The following is a 16,569-nucleotide window of genomic DNA, read 5'->3' on the forward strand; positions in this document are numbered from 1 at the left end:
AAAGAGTGCCAAGGGTTCCTGAAGAAATGCCTGCACTACATCCTGCAGAATGCAGCTTGTTTCCCCTCTGACCGGGTCAAGGTGGGATACATCATGTCCTACCTAGCTGGTGATGCCTTGATATGGATCTGTCCCCTTTGGGAAGCAGGGGACCCTGTCGTCATGAGCCTGGGGGCCTTCCTTGTGGCCTTCCGTAAAGTGTTTGACATGCCTCGTCCAGCTGTTCTTGAAAAGTCTTCCCCTCCAAGCTTCCAGAGACAAGAGGAACCTGTGGATGAATCGTCTAAACCACCTATGACAGTCCAGCCATCACCTGTTCCACAGTCTGCCGTTGCGGCCTCCCGTGCAAGATCCAAGAGGTCTAAAAAGAAGCGGGCCAAGTTGCAGCCGGAATCTGGCCTCTGTCCTGTGAAGCCTGTACTCCAGAACGCTGGGCCAGTAGAAGAGGCTGTCCCTGGCGAGAGTACTCCCTCTCCATTAAACTCTTTAACTGTTTCTCTGCCTTCAGGGAGCTTTGGTGTATTTAAGTCGCCAGTCTTACAGAGTCAGTGTGTGGTCTCTGTCATACAGCTCCCGAAGCCGGCGTGGGCATTGTCTCGAGGTGGCCGAGCCCTATTGGAGAACAGTCTAGTCCTGCAAGGACAACTACAGCTCCAGGTCGGAGCTTTGTATACGAAGAAGTTCGTCTTCCATTTGCTGTCTGGTATGCCCATGGGTCATTCTTAACCAGAGATCCTGATGCCTATTTATGTTTGGAGACCCAGCAAGGCACCACACTTGAAACAACCAAGTGACAAGAGGTGTCTGGTTACCTTGTGTCGCATTCAGTCAGCAAAGTCGTCTTCTTTGCCTGGTTTGCTAGTCGCCGAGTCAAGGTGTCAGGATGCCTCTGAAGAGGGGGAGGCGGTCTCAGTCTCCTCACACGTCCCCAGCGACTATACCAGTGTCCTGCTCCCAAGAGCACCCCTGCCTCTTGATTGTCTTCCCCAGGATAAAGGGCTGAAGATGGATCCTGAGTGTATGCCTTCAGCTCCCCTGTGGCCCAGGGGCGAAGGTCCCAAGACAGAGCTTTACCCATTATCTAACCAGGAAGATGTGGTCCAGTTTTTTCAGGGTAACAGGCTGAAGTGGCTCCCTTTATGTATGCCTCCAGCTTCCATTTGGCAGGTGGGTGAAGATGTTGGAGCAGTGACCTACCTATCTCCATTTCTCACCAACCAGGAGGAGGAGGTCCAATTTTTCTGGCACATCGGGCGGAGGTCGGACTCGGTGATGGTGTCTTCTGTTTCTAGCTGGCCGGCTGATGTAGGGGTCAAGTCTGAAGCTTCCAGGTCCCTGCCTTCTGCCAATCAGGAGGAAGAAGTCTTTGTACCCTCTGTGTTGGAAACTGACTCCCTTGGGCACCAAGAAACCGGGCAATCTGGGATTCCTGATGGCACACATACTCCACCCTACCTAAAGGATGTCGTGTCAACCTGGACTGTGTGTGGTCCCACACTCCTTCTTCAGGCCATTCTGGCAGGCTTAAGGAAGAGGGGCCGTAAAGGGGGGGTACTGTAACAACCTTGCTGGCGTCACTGCATGGCCTCCCATCCCCCGCACAGCAACTTACTTTCTGCTTCAAGCCATGCTGTGAAATCTGTCTGTTGCCAGCCCTGAGCTCCATGTGCTATGCCTCTTGTTTTCCTGCTTGCTCTCCATGTTTCCTGACTGTGTGTATAGGGGGGCGGCGCCTGAACTCTCTGGTTCTTATGCAGTCTGGGTGTACCTGGGTAATCTGTCCCTGACCAATCACCTGGAGCCCTTGACTATTTAGTTTCACCACTCCCACTGAAACATTGCCTGTGCAATGTCTAAACTCAGTTAGCTCCTTGCTGCTGAACTAGCCAGGCCCTGTTCTGTGTATCTCCTTCTCTGTAGGAATACTCTGTCTCGCTTTGTACCTTGTCCGCCTGCCAGGGGGCAGAATATCCTGGCCCTTGAGTCTTGGTCCTTGTGTCTTTGTCTGTGTCTCTGTCTGAACTCAGTCTTACCTTTGTCTATCAGTCTCCCTTTCTCCTTGTCCGTGGCTCCCTTCCTTGCTGTGTTTTTCCTTGTGTCCTTCCTGTCTGTGCATCTGCACTCTAGCCGCTCTGTCTGCACGGCTCCTGCTGCCGCTGCAGAACCTCTTGCTGCAGCTTCTCTCCACAGACCTTGTGGTTCTGCTTTGCTCCAGTCCTGCTGCTGCAGAACCCCTTGCTGCAGCTTCTCTCCACAGACCTTGTGGTTCTGCTTTGCTCCAGTCCTGCTGCCGCTGCAGAACCTCTTGCTGCAGCTTCTCTCCACAGACCTTGTGGTTCTGCTTTGCTCCATTCCTGCTGTCGCTGCGGAACCTCTTGATGCAGCTTCTCTCCACAGACCTTGTGGTTCAGCTTTGCTCTACTCCTGCTGCCGCTGCACAACCTCTTTCTGCAGCTTCTCTCTCCACTCCTGCCTTCACCTGCACCTCCCGTGTGAACAGGTCCAAACCTGTTCCTTCATATTCCACTCCTGCCTGCCTGCATCCATACCTGCACCTCCTGTGTGAACAGGTCCAAACCCGTTCCTTCATATTCCACTCCTGCCTGCCTGCATCCGTACCTGCACCTCCTGTGTGAACAGGTCCAAACCTGTTCCTTCATATTCCACGCCTGCCTGCATGCATACCTGCACCTCCTGTGTGTACCTACCTGTTCCTTCTCAAGCCGTGCCCGCTTGCCCAGTGTCTCCAAGCCGTGCCCGCTTGCCCAGTGTCTCCAAGCCGTGCCCGCTTGCCCAGTGTCTCCAAGCCGTGCCCGCTTGCCCAGTGTCTCCAAGCCGTGCCTCCAAGCCGTGCCTGCCTGCCAGTGTACCAAGCCATGCCTGCTTGCCCAGTGTCTCAGCCTGCTTGTCACTCGCACCTGTCCAGGTGTCCTGTTCCCGAGTGGGATCAGCAGCCACAGCCAGACACCACCCTGGAGTGGCACCCGGCAGCTACCTGCCGCACAAGCCTGACCTCACCATCAGAGGCTCCAGTGAAGACCAAGGTAGCTGTCGCAGTCACGCCCCTTCCAGGGTAGTCTGGTCTGTGGCACAGTGGGGCCACAACCCCCGGCTCGCGCCATTCAGCCAAGGCGCGAGCGTGACAACATCTAGATAAGTTCCTTAGGGGGTCTAGTTTCCAAAATGGTGTCATTTGTGGGGGATTTCCACTGTTTTGGTACATCAGGGGTTTTCCAAACGCGACATGGTGTCCGATCTCAATTCCAGCCAAAAACGTCAAATGGCGCTGCTTCCCTTCCGAGCTCTGCCATGCGCCCAAATAGTGGTTTACCCCCACATGTGGGGTATCAGCGTACTCAGAACAAATTGCACAATAACTTTTACAGTCCTGTTACCCTTGGAAAAATAAGAATTGAGGGTGAAAAGATCATTTTTGTGGAAAAAATATGATTTTTTAATTGTATGGCTTTATGTTATAAACTTCTGTGAAGCCCATGGGGGTTCAAAGTTCTCACCACACATCTAGATAGGTTCCTTAGGGGGTCTAGTTTCCAAAATGGTGTCATTTGTGGGGGGTTTCCACTGTTTTGGTACATCAGGGGTTTTCCAAACGCGACATGGTGTCCGATCTCAATTCCAGCCAAAAACGTCAAATGGCACTGCTTCCCTTCCGAGCTCTGCCATGCGCCCAAATAGTGGTTTACCCCCACATGTGGGGTATCAGCGTACTCAGGACAAATTGCACAATAACTTTTAGGGTCCTGTTACCCTTGGGAAAATAAAAATTGGGGTGAAAAGATCATTTTTGTGGAAAAAATATGATTTTTTAATTGTACCGCTGTACGTTATAAACTTCTGTAAAGCCCTTGTGGGTTCAAAGTTCTCACCACATATCTAGATAAGTTCCTTGGGGGGTCTAGTTTCCAAAATGGGGTCACTTGTAGGGGGTTTCCACTGTTTAGGTACATCAGGGACTCTCCAAACGTGACATGGCGTCCGATCTGAATTCCAGCCAATTTTGCATTGAAAAAGTCAAACGGCGCTCCTTCCATTCTGAGCTCTGCCATGCGCCGAAACAGTCGTTCCCCCCCCACAAATCAGGTATCAGCGTACTCAGGACAAATTGCACAATAACTTTTGCAGTCCAATTTCTCCTGTTACCCTTGGTAAAATAAAAAAAATTGAACCTGAAGTATTTTTTTTGTGAAAAAAAGTTAGATGTTCATTTCTTTTTAAATATTCAAAAAAATTCCTGTGACGCACCTAATGGGTTAATAAACTTCTTGAATGTGGTTTTGAGCACCTTAAGGGGTTCAGTTTTTAGAATGGTGTCACTTTTGGGTATTTTCTATCATATAGACCCCTCAAAGTGGCTTCAAATGTGATGTGGTCCTAAAAATAAAATGGTGTTGTAAAAATGAGAAATCGCTGGTCAACTTTTAACCCTTATAACTTCCTAACAAAAAAAAATTTTGGTTCCAAAATTGTGCTGATGTAAAGTAAACATGTGGGAAATGTTACTTATCAAGTTTTTTGTGTGCCGTATCTCTGTGATTTAAGGGCATAAAAATTCAAAGTTGGAAAATTGCGAAATTTTCAAAATTTTTGCCAAATTTCCATTTTTTTCACAAATAAACGCAAGTTATTTGAATGAAATTTTACCACTAACATGAAGTACAATATGTCACGAGAAAACAGTGTCAGAATCACCAGGATCAATGGAAGCATTCCAGAGTTATGACCTCATAAAGGTACAGTGGTCAGAATTGTAAAAATTGGCCCGGTCATGAACGTGCAAACCACCCTTGGGGGTGAAGGGGTTAAACAAAAATTTTTTTTACTTTTGCCATGCTTTAATAGCCTCCATAGGAGACTAGAAGCTGCCATAGCCCGATCGGCTCTGCTACATAGAGGCGATGGTCAGATCGCCTCTATGTAGTAGAATTGCTGAATTGCTATGAGCGCCAACCACTGGGTGGTGCACATAGCAATCCGGCACTGACAACCATAGGGGTCTCCAGGAGACCTAAGGTTTTCATGCGGACACACCGGTGACCCACGATCACGTGACCTGGGTCACCGGTGTGCCTATTTCCGGCGTGATTGCCGGAAGAGCCATTTAAAGGCTGCTGTCAGCGTTTGACAGTGGCATTTAACTAGTTAATAGCCACGAGTGGATTGCGAATTCCACCCACGGCTATTGCGGCATATGTCAGCTGTTCAAAACAGCTGACATGTCCTGGGAAAGATGTGGGTTCAACGCCAGAACCCACGTCAAAGGGACGGAATCCGACATCGGCGTGCTATTACGGCTGATGTCATAAAGGGATTTTGCTAGAGGCAACACTAAACAAACACCGTGAAGACCAAGGAGATCTCCTAACAAGTCAGGGACAAAGTTGTTAAGTGCAAGTCAGGGTTGAGTTATAGTAAAAAAAAAAAAAACAAATAACCCAATCTCTGATGATCCCCCGGAGCACCATAAGTCCATTATCAAATGTAAAGAACATAGTACCACAACAAACCTGTCAAGAGAGGCCCACCCACCAAAACTCTGTGCCTGAGCAAGAAGGGCATTAATCAAAGAGGTAGCACAGAGACCAAAGGTAACCCAGAAGTAGCTGCAGAGTTCCCAGGCAGAGACTGGAGTATCTGTCTATACAACCACAATAAGCCATACACTCCATAGATGTGGCCTTTATGGAAGAGTGGACAGAAAAAAGCCTTTACTTACAAAAATGTTAAGGCTCAATTTGAGTTTGCCAAAAGATATGTGGGAGACTCCCCAAATGTACGGAGGAAGGTGCTGTGGTGAGATGAAGCAAAAATTTTACTTTTTGGCCACCAAGGTAAACGCTGTGTCTGACACCAAACTAACACAGCTCATCACCCCAAGAACACCATCTCCACAGTGAAACATGGTGATGGCAGCATCATGCTGTGGGGATGTTTTTGGCAGCAGGGACAAGGAAATTGGTCCGAGTTGAGGGGAAGATGGATGTTGTGAAATACAAGGATATTCTTGAGCAAAACCTGTTTCAGTCTGTCAGTGATTTGAAACTAGGATGGAGGTTCACCTTCCAACACAATGACCCCAAAGCATACTCCTAAAGCAACACTCGAGTGGTTTAAGGGGAAATGTGTAAATGTTTTGGCGTGGATTAGTCAAAGCCCAGACCTTAATCCAATTGAGAATCTGTGGTCAGACTTTAATCTCTTATCGTCTAATGACGGGCTATGCCCGTCATTGGACGTCTCCCCCGCATTGATGTGGGCTCCAGCGGTGAGCCCACATCAAAGCTGGGACATGTCAGCTGTTTTGAACAGCTGACATTTGCCCACAATAGGCGCAGGTGAAATTGCAATCCACCTGCGCCTATTAACTAGTTAAACGCCGCTGTCAAACACTGACAACGGGATTTAACCAGCGTATACGGCCGCGCAGCCAGAAATACGCGCATCGGCAACCCCCGTCACGTGATCGGGGATCAGCAATGCGTTGGCATAGCAACCAGAGGTCTCCTGGAGACCTCTGTGGTTGTTGATGCCGCATTGCTATGAGCGCCACCCGGTGGTCGCCATTCATAGCAATGCAGGAATTCAGCTACATATAGGCGATCTCAGCATCGCCTATATGTAGCAGAGCCGATCGAGCTAAGGGAGCTTCATGCACACATACACATATTAGGTATCGCCGTGTTCAGAATCGCCCGATCTATCAATAAAATAAAGGATTAACCCGATCTCTATACGGCGTAGCAACAAAAAAATCTAAACGCCAGAATTACGTGTTTTTGGTCGCTGTGACATTGCATTAAAATGCAATAACAAGCGATCAAAAGATCGTATCTGCACAAAAGTGTCATTAAAAACGTCAGCTCGGCCCGCAAAAATGAACCTGGCAAGAAAGCCAAGCAAAATAAGTGTGAGATTGCACTTTTTTTGCAATTTCACTGCACTTGGAATTTTTTTCCCTTTTGTAGTACACGACATGGTAAAACCAATGATGTTGTTCAAAAGTACAACTTCTCCCGCAAAAAACAATCCCTCACATGGCCATATTGACGGAAAAGTAAAAAAGTTATGGCTCTGGGAAGAAGGGGAGGGAAAAACGAAAATGCAAAACCAAGAATACCCCTGGTCGTTAAGGGGTTAAGATTGCTGTTCACCAGAGGAAACAGCTAACTTGAAGGAGCTGGAGCAGTTTTGTCTTGAGGAATGGGCAATAATCCCAGTGGCAAGATGTGGAAAGCTGATAGAGACTTATCCAAGGCGACTTGCAGCTGTAATTGCCGCAAAAGGAGGCTCTGCAAAGTACTGACTTTAGAGGGGTGAATAGTTATACACACTGAAGTTTTCAGATATTTTGTCCTATTTGTTGTTTGCTTCCTTATAAAAAGAAAACCAAATGTTCACAATTGTAGGTATGTTCTTTACATGAACTGATGCAAACCTTCAAAAAAAGTGAAGTTCCAGGATATGAGGTAGGAAGGTAGCAAAACATGAAAATTTCCAAGGGATTTAAATACAAATTTACAGAACTGAGGGAAAAAATTTATACAGGCCCAAAATGCACAGATTAAAGTGTTCCTATCACTTTCAATACATCAGTAGTATAAGCGCAGATAAAAAGCTTTTGTGATATACCGTACTGTATTACTGATTTTCAATTCACAGAGTCCAGATTACAGCTGCTGCCCAAAGAAGTCATTGGATAGGGGAACGAAAATCGGGCAGAGAAATGAAAAGGCTTAAAGACATTGCTGATGCTTCTACTAGGGTTTTTTGTTTTTTTTTAACTTTCTCTCCTCTATGCTGCTCCTTCTTTGTAGATGAGAAATGTAGAACAGGATTTCCTCTTCTTTCTGTGTGCTGTGTATGAGAGAAATCATACCTGAGTGATTAACCCCCTTCCTGAAATTTGTAGTACATGGACGTCATGGTCGGGAAGGACTTCCTGACCAATGCAGTACATGTACGTCAAGACGATCGCTCACGCAGAGAGGCTGTGCGCCGGTGATTGCCGCCCGGTGTCAGTTGCTACTAACAGCTGATGCCCGGCTCTCCGTGCCTGTGCCACACCACTCCCGGCACTTTAACCCCCTAAATGCTGCGATCAAACTCGATCACAGCATTTAGCGAGCGGGCAGAGGGAAGAAAGCTCCTGTGCCCTTGGATTGGAGACCCCGCAATGTCATCGCGGGGTCCTGATAGTTGCCATGGTGACCCGATGTCACCAGGCACTAGGAAGTTAAATGATGCGCAGTGCATGATCTAACTAACTTGTGTCTGCAGGGCTGACAGGTAAGATATAGCAATGCTATAACGTAGTATTATCCGTGGAACCCTAAACGTAAAACGTAGTATTATCCGTGGAACCCTATACCAAGTGGCACCAAGGGTCTAATCTGCAGGACACTCTCATATCTCATAGAAATACAGAAAAGAAAATAGAGACAAATAGTCCAGTATAAAACATAACTAAAGTTATTAGACACATGATTTAAACCGCCAGTGTATACATACAAGTATAGAAAATGGCAAAGATGAACAGTGTGGAACAATGGTGAAAATAGCACCAAGACCCTAAAAAGGGTATGTATAGAGTGGATGGGAGACCCATGGAAATAGCAGCGTTATACATAAAGTGCTAGTGTTTATGTTATTCCTGACTACTCATCCAGTGCTCTCACAATATGTCCCGTTTACTTCAAGTATCAAATGAAAAAAATATACGTAATCAGAGTCAATAACTCAGTATTAGTAACTAATAAGCTGGATAATATAAGGCACAAATAGAGAGCACTGACAACTAGGCAGCATAAACAGCCAAATCCTTTAAAGAAGGGTTCTTACCCATAGTCTCCACACTGGGTCAGGTGCTGGCAGCCCCAACGCGCGTTTCTCCACAAGAGAAATTTCTCTAATAAAATGTATTGGATGCGGTAAATACGCACAATTCAATGAACACATTCGGATTTACCTGCGTTCAATAGAAGTCAGCGCTTTAGACGCAACGAACAAACGCTGCGTCCAAGGCACTGCAAGTTAAGGATCGTGGGAATCCAGCCTAACTCTGCTGCCTCATTATAGTGAGTGCCTCCATCGAGGGTTTCATCTGAATTACGTCCCTCAAAGATTTAAAGGGAATCTTCGATATAAGTGCTCAGCGTTGAGCGCAGGATAAACGTGATCCAAATTGTTATGTAAAATGTTCCCAATAAAAGCTTCAACTCAGTCCACAAAAAAAAACAAGTCCAAACCCAGGTCCGCCATTTGGTAACAGAAATATAGGGGGTTTCCGCATTACTAATAGCACAAAGGCTCTGGAAAAGAAATTCCGCTAATTATGTTTTCCCAAATCAAAATACCCCTCTCTTCTGAGTCCCAGTGTGCCTAATCCACATGTTTGGCATTTCTCTAGCAATGACAGCACGCCTAATTGACTGGTGCATGAGCGGAGCACAATATACGGGTATTACAACGTACTGGTCACTACGACAGTTTGCAATTTTCACTCCGTAACATCCACTGCTGCTTGTTTATGGAAAACTCCCGAAAAAGTGACGACACCTGTAGATAAATTCCCAAAGTGGTATATGTTCCAAAATTAGGTCACTTGAGGGGGGGATTCTGCTCTTCCAGCTCTTACAGGCTCTGTATATCGAGTCCGCAAACTATTCTAGGAAATTCTGCGCTCCAGGATGACTCCTGTATAACAGTACTGCTTAGTCATACAGCTAGACTCTTGGCTTTTAGCACCGTATTCTCCATCAGAGTCAATGGTGAACGAAAACAATTGTATGCAATAGCTATAATCAATGTTCTACATTAAGTGTAGAATGTCAAGAATTGCCCTGGCCTAAATGCTGAGCTCAGTTTGGGCCGATCCTAACTCCCACTCATGTTGAAAACATCTTATGAAATAGTTATATATTTGTCTATAGTCTTCGTCTAATGCATGTTGTGAGCTTTTTACCCACTTGATGTTAGTTCATAATGAAGGCTACATCTTTTATATCAATGGGAGCTGCATTATATCTCAGAAATCACAGCTTGTGGAAATAAGGGATTCATAGGGTAGATCATTGAGGGAAGACTCATGGGAGATGCCCACTAAGCTCAGAGCTCGCAGGTTTATGATCAGCCATGTGACAGAAATGAGATGAAACACTAACTCAGCCGACATTATAGTTAAACTTCAAACTCTTAATATACACAGAAGCATGTCTAAAGATATTGTTTTTTTCCCTGCTAGAAACTTTTGAAAGTTGTTCATAAGATGTTCTGTTGATGTCTAGGGTTCCAGTGCTGGCTTTAATGGAGAGATAATGATATTGAGCCAGTAGACATTCCCTCCAAGAACCTTTAGGGTGTGTGCACACGCTGCGGATTGTCCTGCGGAATTTTCCACCGGATTTGTGTAAAACCGCAGGTCAAAAGACTGCGGTTTATCTGCAGATTTTCTGCTGTTTAGCCTGCAGGTTTCCCCTGCGGTTTGACACCTGCCATGGAGCAGGTGCCAAACCTCAGTGGAATCCGCACAAAGAATTGACATGCTGCGGTTTTGAAACCGCAGCAAATCCGCGCAGAAAATTCCGCGCAATGTGCACTGCGGATTTCGATTTCCATTGATTATAATGGTACTGTACACCGCAGCAGAAACTTGCGGATCCGCAGGACCTAAACCGCTGCGGATCCGCAGCGTGTGCACACACCTTAAATATCAGCTATCGGTGCCACTATGGTTCTAGAGTAGGGAACTTTTTTTAAATAGACATTAAGCAGATTCAGATTGGGAGACCACCTGCACCGGCCACTAAACAATGCAGGAGCCAGAGATGCACATTTCTTTAATTTAAAAAAAAATCCTGCTCCAACCATGTATATTATAAGATCAGTTAGAACTTGGGGCTTTTTATTATTAGTTTTCTTTATTAATGTAAAAATAATGCTAATTTTTGTTTTAATTTCCACTTCACCATTCAGTTTATATAACCATTTGCAATAAGGCAGAGGTTAAATTATGTAAAGTAATTCTACTAAGTCTAAAGTTTTCAATGAGCCTGACTTGGTGTAATTGGAAGGAACCAGCCCAGATGTGATCTCCATGTTGTGGTGAGATTTGTGGCTACCGCAGCTCCATGAACCCGTGAATGAATATAAAGAATTATTCTACCCTGAGGCCAATCCAGTTCATTGCGAACAGATGGTTCAAATTAACCATACTAACTATTTTTTTTTTTTTTTTTTTTTCGAGATTGGTGTCTCATCAATGATCAAGCTCCAAATCTCGTGTTTTGAAAACTTATTAATGTGGATATCCAGGGTTGAAATTGATCACAAGGGCGCTTAATTTTTTTTCTTTAATTTCTATGCTTAAAACTAATGAATGCTAAACTTTGTTTCTCTTTTATTATGGCGCCGATTTACAACTGTTCCTTGAACGCAGGTCTAAAAAGCTAAGCTAAACTTTGCTAAACAAATAGACGCTGCTTCTATACTTCCCTCCAGTCTACACATGATGAGAGCTTCACACATCCGGTTTGTGCCGTCAGGCACATTCCGGCATGTGTGTAAAAAAATGGATACGTTTTTTTTAACGCCGGATGCGTTTTTTTGTCATTGAGAAGCACATGCGCCGGATTGCGCCGCATGTGCTTCCATTTGTTCCGGTTTTTACCGGATCCGGTAGAATTCTCCCGTCCGACGGCCGGACAGGACGCCTGCTGCAGCGTTTTTTTTGGCCGGCGCCAAAAGCTGGACATGGCCGGATGCGGCCCTCCCGTCTCTGCGGGACAATGTTACTCATTCCGGCCGCCGGATCAGGCTTACACCTGATCCGGCCGCCGCATGCACCATTTGACCCTGTGCGCATGCCCGGAGCACTCTCCTTCCTCTCTCCTCACCGGCCTCGCTTTTCTTCCCCGCTCTCCTCACCGGCCTCACTTTTCTGCCCCGCTCTCCTCACCGGCCTCGCTTTTCTTCCCCGCTCTCCTCACCGGCCTCGCTTTTCTTCCCCGCTCTCCTCACCGGCCTCGCTTTTCTTCCCCACTCTCCTCACCGGCCTCACTTTTCTTCCCTGCTCTCCTCACCGGCCTCGCTTTTCTGCCCCGTTCTCCTCACCGGCCTCGCTTTTCTTCCCCGCTCTCCTCACCGGCCTCGCTTTTCTTCCCCGCTCTCCTCACCGGCCTCGCTTTTCTTCCCCGCTCTTCTTCCCCGCTCTCCTCACCGGCCTCGCTTTTCTTCCCCGCTCTCCTCACTGGCCTCGCTTTTCTTCCCCGCTCTCCTCACCGGCCTCGCTTTTCTTCCCCGCTCTCCTCACCGGCCTCGCTTTTCTTCCCCGACTTCTTTACAGATAATCCGGCGCCGTAAGTTGCACCGCATACCCTGCGTTCCCAGCCACATCCGGCTCTCCATCTTTTCGCCGCACCACGCCGGATTTCCAACGCCGGATGTGTGAAAGAGGCCTAAACCAACCTGCAGGCACACTAGGAAAGTGGCTAGAAGAAACACTTGTATTAATGTTTACAATATGGTCACAATGTGAGTGAGAGGAGGACACATAGGGAAGGGACAAAGTGAAGGCTGCAGAAGATGCTGTAGATTGCTTTACACACACCATACATGAGTTGTGGGCTATTTGTTCATCCCAAGAGATCATAGGCACCGATGCGCATCTTGTGCTACAGAAAACATTCAAAGGCTATGAAGACCTAAAGTAAGAGCATACATTTTGAACAGAGGTTGAATCCGACTTCAAAACACTACTGTACTGGTGGCTTTCTTGATAGATGGAATCTAAGGTGCCTAAAGGCTCCAGAGATGTAAATCTGGTACTGCTGGTGACATTTAAAGGGAATCTGTCACCCGTTTTTAGTGATATCATGTAAAGATATCACCCAATTGTGCGTCCCATAAATATTCTATTAGGGCTTTTGATTCCCCCCGCCCCCGCACCTTTGATGCATAAATACCTTTTTATCTTGGTGGAGATGTATGGAAATCACCGCGGTTCAGTCCGATGGGTGGGGCTTATTCACCTTCTTCCTCCCCCCCCTCCTCGGCTTGCTGAACGTAATCTTCATTTGTGACTATCACAGATAACGTTGTTTTCCGCGCTTGGGCATTGAAAAGGCCTGCGCAGTATCCTTTGCCCAACTGTTGGAGAAGCATATAATCGGTACTGCGCATGCGCCGGTATTTTATGGGCGAAGCATAAAATACCGGCGCATGCGCAGTACCGATTATATGCTTCTCCAACAGTTGGGCAAAGGATACTGCCCAGGCGCCGGAGGCCTTTTCAATGCGCAAGCGCGGAAACCAACGTTATCTGTGATATTCACAGATGAAGATTACGTTCAGCAAGCCGAGGAGGGGGGGGGAGGCATATAAGCCCCGCCCATCAGACCGGACCGCTGCGATTTCCATACATCTCTAACAAGATAAAAAAGGTATTTATGCATCAAAGGTGCTGGGTCGGGGGGAGTCAAAAGCCCTAATAGAATCATTATGGGACGCACAATTGGGTGATCTCTTACATGATATCACTAAAAATGGGTGACGGATTCCCTTTAAAGGCCATCCAAAGGAACATAAGACATTTCAGCGAAACACTTAATTTGGTCGCTGGAGGTCAAATCTGACTTCCCATGTTTCCGTTACTGATGCCTTTTTAATGGAAGGGGAGTAAAAGTTGTTATTGGTACCTAGAGGCACCTGATATGTAATCCGTTACAGAGTATTGACGACCAAATGGATGACGGTAAATCTGAAGGAATACTGTACGTGTGGTCACCAGGAGCTAAGTTTGACAGCAATTGTTTGTTTTCTTGTCCCACGCACAGCTTTACATCCCATGGCGGTTCATCGTTGGCTGCTTAAGATCTGCAGTAGGTGAAGATTTTTTTGATTGCTAGTTCAAGATAGTGGCTCTGCAATGATGTAATTGCACTGCTCAATAGAAATGAGCAAACGTATCCACAGCACACTGGTCCAGCGGCCATCTCAGTAGTCTGTAGCTGCCAAACAGGATCCCTGAGAACTGCCTCTTACCTTCCGGCATTGCCAGCTCCACATTTGGTTATCCGGCCTGGCGACACAATTTCATTGTTGTGACGTGACTCAGAGGTGGCGTCCTACCAAGCCGGCTAATCAAAAGTGGAGCCAGAGATGCCGGTAGGTAAGAGGCAGTTTGCCAGGCTCCTGTTCGGGCATCTCTGTGGTTAGCAGTGCAGCTAACATCTACAAGTCGTTTGTATGGTCTCCCTGTGTTTGCATGTTCCTCAGACTCTTAAATTGTCCATTTTTTTGCTCAATCACCTTCAAGAACTGAATGATCACGTGCCGTCTGCTATATCTCAGCCTTTGATGAGTGTCATAATCACAAGGTAATCCATACTATTTGCTTTTGAGGATCAGTTTATGCATTAATCTTGGGTCATATTGCTACTCAGAAGTAAGAAAGATGTTCTCAAGATCATCATGGATTCCAGATATCTAGCTCTCAATGATAAGAATGATATGAAATTATCTAATTATCTGGCATAACCTTGATGAAGAAGACCTCTTAGCAATAACAATACTCGATGGCACCTGATGCTAGGATCCTAAAAATTGTGGATCAAAGCTATACTCTACTTACCATTGCTACACCGTCATGGCCACAATCCAAGATGGCAACCATCTCTCTCTGAACGCTTGGAGAATCCATGGACATCGTATACCTATATTTGTCAACCAGAGGGTTGAAATGTCATGGGGCACACTGTGACTGTCACACAAAGCGCTTGATGGCAACTCTCAGATGCATCTCTTACTGAATTTCTATATTGTACAGTACAATTTGGGAGATTTTTTTTCCCCTATTGTGAAAAAAAGCCAGAATTGTGATTTTATGATCATTTCACATAAAAATAATGAGCTATCAAAGTCCCAAAATTGTTCTAATAAATGCTACAATTCGGCACACCAAAAAATCCTTCCTCCAACAAAAAAGAAAAAAAAAAATTTGTCTTTCGTAATTTGGTCACATATCATAAAAACAAACATTTTAATTTTTTTTTGGAGGGGGTCTATTGTAAAAAAAAAAAAAAAAAAAATTAAATATCAAAATTATCAATATTTGGTATTACCATGTCTGCAACCACTCAAACTAAATATTGAACTTGCTATTTATCCTGCCCAGTGAGCACCATTAGAAAAAACTATCCTGGAATTGCTATTTTTATGGTAATTTGTCTAAAAAAAAAAAAAAAAGAATAAAATTTAAGCTCCAAATGGCAGGCCTGCGAGTAATATATGACATTGGGGATTTCCGTAATGTGAAGAAATCACCTAAAAATTTTCCTTGTGTGTTTTTTTTTAATTACTTACTGAAAATGAAAAAAAAAAAGCAGGGCGAAAAATGGAATAAAAGCTACAAGCTTTAATATAAAAGTAGTTATCTGAAAGTTCCTTGAAATTTTGAAAAATGTCCCAAAAACTTAGACATATAAAAAATAATGCCAACATAAAGCAGACATAATAAAAATGTGAATTAGCTATTTTCTGTGGTGTTGTTTTTAAGGGTGGATACAAGCATTAGAGGCTTGAAAAGTCCAAAACATTTTATTTTGGTTTTTTTATTTTCAGTTTTTGTTTCAGAAATTTTAAAAATGTCTAAATTTAATATTAACATAAAGTACAATGTGTCATGAAAAAAGAAGCTGAGAACCAAGGAGATACGTAAAGTCATTGTAAATCTATTTCTACCAGATTTTAATTTTTCATAGTAAAAAAAAAAAATACAGTTTTTTTTTCTCCAGTTCTGATGACTTTTTAAAGATGGATAAATTGCAGGAATCTGCCTAAGGCCGGGATCACGCTAGCGAGAAACTTGCACGCGTCTCAATACCCGGAACTGCCGCCGGCACTCGGGACCGGAGTGTGCGGCTGCATGTATTTCTGTGCAGCTGAGTGCTCCAGTCCCGAGTGCCGGTCGCAGTGCCGGGTATTGAGACTCGTGCGAGTTTCTCGCAAGTATGACCCCGGCCTAAGTATTATGTTGGGGCTATCATGTATATGGTAAACTTTTATTTTAAAGGGAAGCTATCACCAGTTTTTTGCCACCTGATCTGAGAGCAGGATGATGTAAAGGCAGAGACCCTGACTCCAGCGATGTCATTTACTGGGCTGCTTACTGTAGTTTTTATAACACCACTGATTTATCAGTAGAGGACTAGTTAACCTGCTGCCAGGTAGTCCTTTACACCACAAGCAAATTTATTTTATTTCTTTTTTTTACTTTTTACGAATTTCTGAATTTTTTTTCCGACAAATAAAAGAAAAACTATGAGTTTGGTATCACCGTAATCGTACTGACCAGGAGAGTTATTTTGCCATGTAATTTTTACTGGACAATGAAATCCTCACCAAAAAAAATGTAGAATTGCTTTTTCTCACAATTTTACTTCATTTGAAACATTCTTTGCATCACATGGTAAAATTAATGGTGTCGTTCAATGTGTGTGGAAAAGTGAAAGAGTTAGGGCTCTTTGCAGAAAGAGAGGGGGAAACGAACGTCTTGTC

The sequence above is a fragment of the Dendrobates tinctorius genome, unplaced genomic scaffold, assembly GCF_039654945.1.
Source record: "Dendrobates tinctorius isolate UK_male_01 unplaced genomic scaffold, ASM3965494v1 ptg000116l, whole genome shotgun sequence".
Lineage (NCBI taxonomy): Eukaryota > Metazoa > Chordata > Amphibia > Anura > Dendrobatidae > Dendrobates > Dendrobates tinctorius.